At 42.5% G+C, this 9,664-nt stretch overlaps 1 non-coding gene across 1 annotated transcript; it reads right to left on the minus strand.

The window, feature by feature from the left end:
* Nucleotides 1-667: 667 nt before the first annotated feature.
* Nucleotides 668-740, minus strand: TRNAR-CCU (transfer RNA arginine (anticodon CCU)). The gene has a single exon. It is a non-coding gene; the product is annotated as a tRNA-Arg (tRNA).
* Between the last annotated feature and the right edge of the window lie 8,924 nt (nucleotides 741-9,664).

Genomic DNA, 9,664 nt, shown 5'->3' on the forward strand with positions numbered 1-9,664 from the left:
CTGAGCAGATAATGCTGAGTCAGAACCCTTTTCTCTTAGACTCAATCCCTACCTATTGCTCTGAATGGAATCCCAGGGCTGGCCAGTGAAGGAGAGTGGGGTTGAGGGAAACAAGAGAAGAAAGGGGAGCCTCCTCCCTAGTCAAATTCAGGTGGCAGCATAGCAGATTTTTTTCCTGAGTAGCTTAATTTTATTTATTTCTTAATTGGAGTATAATTGCTTTACAATGTCACGTTGGTTTCTGCTGAACACCTATGTGAATCAGCTCTGTGTGTGTGTGTAAATATCCCTTCCCTCTTGAGCCTCCCTCTTAGCCCGCCCCCGTCCCACCCCTATGGGTCATCGCGGAGCACTGAGCTGAGCTCCCTGTGCTGAGCAGCAGCTTCTCACTAGCTGTCTGTTTTACGAATGGCAGCAGCGTGGGTGCTCAGTCATGTCCGGCTCTTTGCGACCCCACCGGCTACAGCCACTAGGCCTCGCTGTCCATGGGATTCTCCAGGCAAGAATACTGCAGCGGGTTGCCATTTCCTCCTCCAGGGGATCTTCTCAACCCAGGGATAGCCCTCACATCTCTATGTCTCCTACATTGGCAGGTGAGTTCTTCACCACTAGCACCACCTGGGAAGCCCAAAAGTTAATTTGGGACAAGGCTTTTCTGCCCTGACACCACCTCAGGTGGGACTTGAATCCACAATCCCTGGCTTAGGAGGCCAGTGCCTTATCCATTAGGCCACTGGGGCATTTACACATGGTAATATATGCATGTTAGTGTTATTCTCAATTCCTCCCACCCTTTCCATCCCCCACTGTGTCCACAAGTCTGCTCTCTATGTCAGCATCTTTATTAGAGCAGATTTTTTTAAGGTAATCTTTTAAAGTGTGTGTGTGTGTGTCAGTGTGTGCGTGAGTACACAATATCTTTTGGTGTAGCAGATACAACATGATAAATATGTGAGTATTCCCAGGGTCCCCGCTCCATCTTCATGCTGAGTTGGGAGAATCTTGCCTGCAACCTCAGCCTACTACAACTCCCCTTCACTGCAGAGAAGGAGAAGGAATGCTAATGATATCTGAGAAGCTAAAATCATCCACATCAGGGGTCTCCAAACTATGCCCTGTGAGCCCATTACAACCCTTGCCCTGTTTTTCATACATTCCATGAGCTAAGACTAGTTTTTAAATGTTTAAATGGTTGAGACAAAAATAAAAAAATAATAATAATTCATGATCCATGAAAATGACATGCAATTAAAAATTCAGTGTCCACAGAGTTGCACTGAAACACAGCCATGCTCACTCATTTCCTTCTTGTCCAAAGCTGCTGCAGAGATAGTGTCAGAGCTGAGTAGTTGGAACCAAAATTGTGTGGTTTGCAAAGCCAGAACTATTTCCAGTCTAGCTCTTTACAGAAGTTTGCCAACCCTGATCTACATGATAAGCTAGGAGAGAAAAAGTGTTAGTCACTCAGTCGTGTCCAGCTCTTTGCAACACAGAGGACTGTAGCCCACCAGACTCCTCTGTCCATGGGGTTTCCCAGGCAAGAGTACTGGAGTAGTTAGCCATTGCCTTCTCCAAGGGATCCTTCCAATCCAGGGATCGAACCCAGGTATCCCAAAATGCAGGCAGATTTTTCACCATCTGACCTAATATGATAAGCTGGGAGAGAGGAGTATAGAATTCAGACAAGTTGAGTGTCGAGATGAATGTGGGAGTTTGGGGGAACTTAAGGGAGAAGCAAAGATATTTAGGGGTGATGGGGAATCAGCCACCACCACTATAATGATATTGAGAGCATTTCAGAGGGTCTTCAGAATGTTTTAGTGTTTTGAAAATGTTGTTGTTTAGCCGCTGGACTCTTTGTGACACCATGGACTGTAGCTTGCCAGGCTCCCCTCTCCGAGGGACTTCCCAGACAAGAATACTGCAGTGAGTTGCCATTTTTTTCTCCAGGGGATCTTCCCCACCAAGGGATCTCTTGCATTGCTGGTGGATTCTTTGCCACTGAGCCAACAAGGAAACCCCATTTTGAAATAGTCTGATCAGAAGTCAGTGATCTTTTTTCTTATGATTACAAACATATATAGTAAAAATATTAAAACGTATAAGAGAGGGACTTTCCTGATGGTCCAGTGGCTAAGACTGTGCTCCCAACACAGGGTGCCCAGGTCCAACCCCTGATCAGGGAACTAGATCCCACACACCACAACTGAGAGTTTGCATGACTCAACAGAAGATTCTGCATGTCACAACTAAGACCCAGTTCAGCCAAATAAATATTTTTTAAAAACATATATGAGAGTTGTTTAGTTGCTCACTTGTGTTCAACTCTTTGTGACTGCATGGATTATAGCCCGCCATGTTCCTCTGTCCACGGGATCCCCCAGGCAAGAATACTGGAATGGGTTGCCTTGCCCTCCTCTATGGGATCTTCTTGACCCAGGGATCAAACCCGTGTCTCTTGCATCTCCTCCACTGAGCCACTAGGTAAGCCCATATCTGAGAGTAATATGCACCAAATTCAAGACATAATGAAAAGGGAAAATAGGAGGGAAAGGGGAGATGGAACTGCAGCTGTAATACATGATTTGTTACATTTTTAAAAATTTATCTATCTAAAGAAAATAAGCCAATATGTAATAAAAGATGAAAAGATTGTTTAGTGGTAGAGATGAAACCAAAGAATTGATTTTTTTTTAAGTTGCCTCTGGAGTGGAGGACAAGGAACATAAATGGCCAAGCAAGAGTCTTGGTTATAAGTTCTTCTACACAATGTTGGGGGTTTTCTGGCCACTATAGCACTATGGTATGTACTATCACTTCGCCCTGAATCTGAGACATGCATTTTTTTTTTCACATTTTAGCATCTCTGTGATAAGGATGCATTTTACCATTGATTATAGAACACATTTGTCAGAGTTTTTCTTTTCTTGATGTTAGAAAAAAAATAGTGATTCATCTTATAATCAGTGGTTATCTTACATTTTCTTTCAAAGGGACAAATAAAGAGGATTCTCTTTTTCTGGCATCCCATCGGGAGATGAAGAGAAAAAATGAAGCATTGTTCATTGCCTTCAGGTAGTGTTAAAAGATAAACTGAGGCATATTAAAAACTTTAAGAGTTTATTCGAGCTAAAAGCAATTCAAATGGGCAGCCAGAAACAAGAAGTGGTGAGGAGTAGACATCGGTGGGATAGAAGCTTGGAGAAACTTTTAACAAATATATAGTAACACATATATGTGTAATCTAGGGGCTTCCCTGGTGGCTCAGCAGTAAAGAACACACTGGTCAATACAGAGACGCAGGTTCGATCCCTGAGTCAGAAAGATCTCCTGGAGGAGGAAATGACAACCCACTCCAGTATTCCGGCCTGGGAAATCCCACAGACAGAGGACCCTAGTGGGCTACAGTCCATGCGGTCACAAAGAGTTGGACACTGAAGCAGCTGAGTACACACGCACGTGGAATCTAGAAAAATGGTACATATGACCTTACTTTTTAAGCAGAAATAGAGACACAGACGTAGAAAACACAGGCAAACAAAGGGGGAAAGGAGGGGTGGGAGATTGCGATGGACATATATACACTACTGATGCTACACATAAAACAGATAACTAATGAGAACCTACTGGACACCAGAGAGAACTATTCAATGCTCTGAGCGTGAAAGTGAAAGTCACTCAGTGTCTGGCTCTTTGCGACCCCATGGACTATGCAGACCTTGGAATTCTCCAGGCCAGAATACTGGAGTGGGTAACCTTTCCTTCTCCAGGGGATCTTCCCAATGCAGGGATTGAACTCAGGTCTCCCTCATTGCAGGCAGATTCTTCGCCCGCTGAACCACAAGGGAAGCCCTTGAGCTCTATGGTGACCTAAATGGGAAGGAAATCCAAACATGAGAGGATGCATGAATGTTTACAACTGATTCACTTTTCTGCACAGCAGAACTCTGTACAGATAGAGACGCCTCTCCTGGTTCTTACATCCCCCCATTTTAAACTGACACAACATCATAAAGTAACTATGCTCCAACAACAAAATTTTTTTCAAAAAAACAAGCTCAGTTCAGAAAGTTTCGAAAAAGCTATGTTAATAATAAAAACAGCTTTTATTGAGTGCTTCTCTGTGCTGGTCAGGTCCTAGGTGCTTTATATTCCTCATTTAATACCTCATTTAATTCCCTCAGTAAATCTATAAGATAAGGAATAAATAAATAAAAGAGGCAGAAGCAAAGTAAGAAAATTCTTGATTCGCTGTGGTTTAAAGCACAGTTGGCAGTTTGTGATTTGTTGTCCTTTGGTTTCAATTCTGTAACCTGAAGTAAGGACAGGGTTAGATTTTGGTTTGCTTACAGAGGTGCCCATGGAATTAGAGCCACCTGATTAATTTAACAATTAATTAATTGCTTAATTAATTTTATAATGGACTGAGGGTGTCTCTGAGTGAGACACTGCCTTGAGCCTGAGCCACATGGGATCCCAGGATTTATCTGTGTTTAGTACAATGTTAGTCGCTGACTAACTCCATGCAACCCCATGGACTGTAGCCCTCCAGGCTCCTCTGTCCATGCAATTCTCCAGGCAAGAATACTGGAGTAAGTAGCCATTTCTTTCTTCAGGGAATTATCTGATGGGAGCAGGAGAGCTTGGGTGATACATGTTGGTTATAAACATCTCTTCTTAGAAAAAGAAGACAGCAAAAAACCATATTAAGTCATTTTGATTTAGGAGATGTGATGAATCAGAGAAAATTTTGTGCTGGTCAGCAGAACCTGACCTGAGGAAAAAAATTGTTCTAATTCTTAAATGTTATTAAACTTTGTCTGCCAAAGTAAAATAAAAGTACAAAGTAAAATAAAGTACAGAGTCAGTAGTAATTAAGCCCTCTTTCCTCTGGGTCGGTCTCAGAAGTAAGAGATTCTATTAAGAAGCAAGGCCATTTCCTGATAAAACCATCGCAAGGGAGAGAGCAGAGATCAATTCGTGCTCCGTGGAATAGAGCGGGGGCAAGGGAGATGGTGACGAAAGATCTGAGCCTCAGGTGAAAGATTAGGACTGCAGAGGTTAGCACAAAAAATCCATCCTGTTCAGAAGAAACCCTGAGACTCAACCCAGCTCTTCTGTTGTCCTCCCACCATCCAAGAGAACAGAAGACTGAGGGGGCAGGCAGTCCCTGGAGCCAGATAAGGAGATGCCATTCCCTTGATTTAAGTGTTTAGTTTAAGAATGTTAAATTCAGTACCCACTCGGGTAATGTGCGGAGTCTTTCACTCAGCAGATATTTTCTGAGCAAACGCTGGGTGCTTTTCTAGGGACCTAAGATAAAGACCTCTCTCCTGGTTCTCATACCACCCAATTTAAACTCTACTTAAATGATGTCCCTTAATACTCTCAAAAATTCTATGAGGTGGTAGAGCTATCGGCACCCCTATGTTACAGATGATGAACTGAAGCTCAGAGAGGCTAAGTCACTTGCCCAAGGTTACCCAATTAGTAAATAACAGAGCTGAGATTTGAACCTACAACATCAATGATCAGAGTCTATGCTCTTAATCACTCTGCGACGTCACTCCTCGAGACGAAAGTGAAGATGAATGCCTGAAAATTGCTCTGTTCTCATAAAAGTCACTCTAAAATAGGTAATAAAAGCCTGAGTTTTACCTGTGATCTAGCAATCCCACTCTTGGATGTATATATGGAAAAGATGAAAACTCCAATTCAAAAAGATACATGCACCCCAATGTTCATAGCAGCACTATTTACAAGAGTCAAGACATGGAGGCAGCCTAAGTGTCCATGGAAAGAGGAATAGATGGATAAAGGAAGATGAAGGGATAGATAGACAAAGGAAGATTGATAAAGATAGATAAAGGAATAATATATATATACACATACATATATATATGTGCACACACATACATGTACATACACAGAATGGAATATTAGTTATAAAAAAGAATAAAATAATGTCACTTGCAGAAACATGAATGAACCCAGAGGTTATCATACTAAATGAAGTAAGTTAGATAAATCAGACAAATATTATATGATATCACTTATAAAAATGAGTGTTAGTCACTCAGTCATGTCTGACTTATCACAACCCCATGAACTATAGCCTGCCAGGCTCCTCTATCCATGGAATTCTCCAGGCAAGAATACTGGAGTGGGTAGCCATTCCCTTCTCCAGGGGATCTTCCCAACCCAGAGATCAAACCCCCGTCTCCTGCATTATAGGTATATTCTTTATTGTCTGAGCCACTATAGGTGGAATCTAAAGCAAACTGATGGTTACCAAAGGGGAAAGGGGGAGGATAAATTAAGAGTTTGAGGTTAACAGATACACATTACTATATATTCAGTTCAGTTCAGTCCCTCAGTCGTGTCCGACTCTTTGTGACCCCATGAATCGCAGCACTCCAGGCCTCCCTGTCCATCACCAACTCCCACAGTTCACTCAGACTCGCGTCCATCAAGTCAATGATGCCATCCAGCCATCTCATCCTCTGTCGTCCCCTTCTCCTCCTGCCCCCAATCCCTCCCAGCATCAGAGTCTTTTCCAATGAGTCAACTCTTCGCATGAGGTGGCCAAAGTACTGGAGTTTCAGCTTTAGCATCATTACTTCCAAAGAAATCCCAGGGCTGATCTCCTTCAGAATGTACTGGCTGGATCTCCTTGCAGTCCAAGGGACTCTCAAGAGTCTTCTCCAACAACACAGTTCAAAAGCATCAATTCTTCGGCGCTCAGCCTTCTTCACAGTCCAACTCTCACATCCATACATGACCACAGGAAAAACCATAGCCTTAACTAGACGGACCTTAGTCGGCAAAGTAATGTCTCTGCTTTTGAATATGCTATCTAGGTTGGTCATAACTTTTCTTCCAAGGAGTAAGCGTCTTTTAGTTTCATGGCTGCAGTCACCATCTGCAGTGATTTTGGAGCCCAATATACTGAATATACATACTTCTGTACATACAGAGACACACTACTACATATAAAACAGATAAACAGCTAGGACCTACTGTATAGCATAAGAAACTATAGTCAATATAGTGTAATAACCTATAGTGGAAAAGAATCTGAAAAAGAATAGATATATATGTATAACTGAATCACTTTGCTGAATACCTGAAACTAACTCAACATTGCAAATCACCTATACTTCAATTTTTTTAAAGTATGGGTTTTGTAAATCAGACAAGAGTTAGAATTCTTTCCCACTGCTGGCCTCTGTTTCCATGAAGGCAGGGACCATACCAAACCTGGCGCCTTTGGATCCCCTAACATCAAGCCCAAGACATAGTGATACTCAGTAAATATCTGCTGACTGAATGAAGGAGTGAATTCGTTTACCAGCAAAAGGATCTTGGAAGAACTCCCTAGTCTGTCTTCCCTCTGGTTCTTCCCATGTATCCATTCCTCCTTAGAGATATTGTAAAATTTCAATGAAGTATTTCAGATAAATACCACAAGGCCTAAACTATAGTAGTTCAGTTCAGTTGCTCAGTCATGTCCAACTCTTTGTGATCCCATGGACTGCAGCACGCCAGGCTTCCCTGTCCATCACCAACTCCCGGAGTCCACCCAAACCCATGTCCATTGAGTCGGTGATGCCATCCAATCATCTCATCCTCTGTTGTCCCCTTCTCCTCCTGCCTTCAATCTTTCCCAGCATCAGGGTCTTTTCAAATGAGTCAGTTCTTGGTGCCAGGTGGCCAAAGTGTTGGAGTTTCAGGTTCAATATCAGTCCTTCCAATGAATGTTCAGCACTGATTTCCTTTAGGATGGACTGGTTGGATATCCTTGCAGTCCAAGGGACTCTCAAGAGTCTCCTCAAATACCACAGTTTAAAAGCAACAATTCTTTGGCTCTCAGCTTTCTTTACAGTCCAACTCTCACGTCCATACATACTGCTGCTTCAGTCATATCCAACCCTGTGCGACCCCGTAACCAGCAGTCTACCAGGCTCCCCCATCCCTGGGATTCTCCAGGCAAGAATGCTGGAGTGGGTTGTCATTTCCTTCTCCAATGCATGAAAGTGAAAAGCAAAAGTGAAGTCGCTCAGTCATGTCTGACTCCTAGCGACCCCATGGAATATAGCCTACCAGGTCCCTCCATCCACTGGATTTTTCAGGCAACAGTACTGGAGTGGGTCATCCATACACGACTACTGGAAAAACCATAGCTTTGACTAAATAATCCTTTCTTGGCAAAGCAATGTCTCTGCTTTTTAATATGTTGTCTAGGTTGGTCACAGTTTTTCTTCCAAGAAGCAAGCATCTTTTAATTCCATAACAGCAGTCACCATCTGCAGTAATTTTGGAGCCAAAAAAAAAACAGTCAGCCACTGTTTCCATTGTTTTCTCATCTATTTGTCATGAAGTGATGGGACCACATGCCATGATCTTAGTTTTCTGAATGTCGAGTTTTAAGCGAACTTTTTCACTCTCCTCTCACTTTCATCAGGAGGCTTTAGTTCTTCTTCACTTTCTGCCATAAGGATGGTGTCATCTGCATGTCAGAGGTTATTGATATTTCTCCCAGCAATCTTGATTCCAGCTTGTGCTTCATCCATCCCAACATTTTGCCTGATGTACTTTGCATATAAGCTAAATAAGCAGGGTAACAATACAGCCTTGATATACTCTTTTCCCAGTTTGGAACCAGTCTGTTGTTCCATGTCCAGTTCTAACTGTTGCTTCCTGACCTGCATACATATTTCTCAAGAGGCAGGTCAGATGGTCTGGTATTCCCTTCTCTTGAAAAATTTTCCAATTTGTTGTGATCCACACAGCAAAGGCTTTGATTAGTCAATAAAGCAAAAGTAGATGTTTTTCTGGAACTCTCTTGCTTTTTTGATGATCCAGCAGATGTTGGCAATTTGATCTCTGGTTCCTCTGCCTTTTCTAAATCCAGCTTGAACATCTGGAAATTCAAAGTTTATGTACTGCTGAAGCCTGGCTTGGAGAATTTTGAGCATTACTTTCCTAGTGTGTGAGATGAGTGCAACTGTGTGGTAGTTTGAGCATTATTTGGCATTGCCTTTCTTTGGGATTAGAATGAAAACTGACCTTTTCTAGTCCTCTGGCCATGGCTGAGTTTTCCAAATTTGCTGGCATATTGACTGCAGCACTTCCACAGCATCATCTTTTAGGGTTTGAAAGTGAAGTTTCTCAGTTGTGTCTGACTCTTTACGACCCCGTGGACTATATAGCCTACCAGGCTCCTCCTTCCATGGGATTTTCCAGGCAAGAATACTGGAGTGGGTTGTCATTTCCTTCTCCAGGATTAGGATTTGACGTAGCTCAACTGGAATTCCATCACCTGCACTAGCTTTGTTCATAGTGATGCTTCCTAAGGCCCGCTTGACTTCACATGCCAGGATGTCTGGCTTTAGGTGAGTGATCACACCATTGTAGTTATCTGGGTCATGAAGATCTTTTTTGTACAGTAGTTCTGTGTATTCTTGCCACCTTTTCTTAATATCTTCTGCTTCTGTTAGGTCCATACCATTTCTGTCTTTATCGACCCCATCTTTGCATGAAATGTTCCCTTGGTATCTCTAGTTTTCTTGAAGAGATCTCTAGTCTCCCATTCTGTTGTTTTCCTCTATTTCTTTGCATTGATCCCTGAGGAATGTTTCTTATCTCTCCTTGCTGTTCTTTG

Source organism: Ovis canadensis, chromosome 3 (genome assembly GCF_042477335.2).
Source record: "Ovis canadensis isolate MfBH-ARS-UI-01 breed Bighorn chromosome 3, ARS-UI_OviCan_v2, whole genome shotgun sequence".
Classification (NCBI taxonomy): domain Eukaryota; kingdom Metazoa; phylum Chordata; class Mammalia; order Artiodactyla; family Bovidae; genus Ovis; species Ovis canadensis.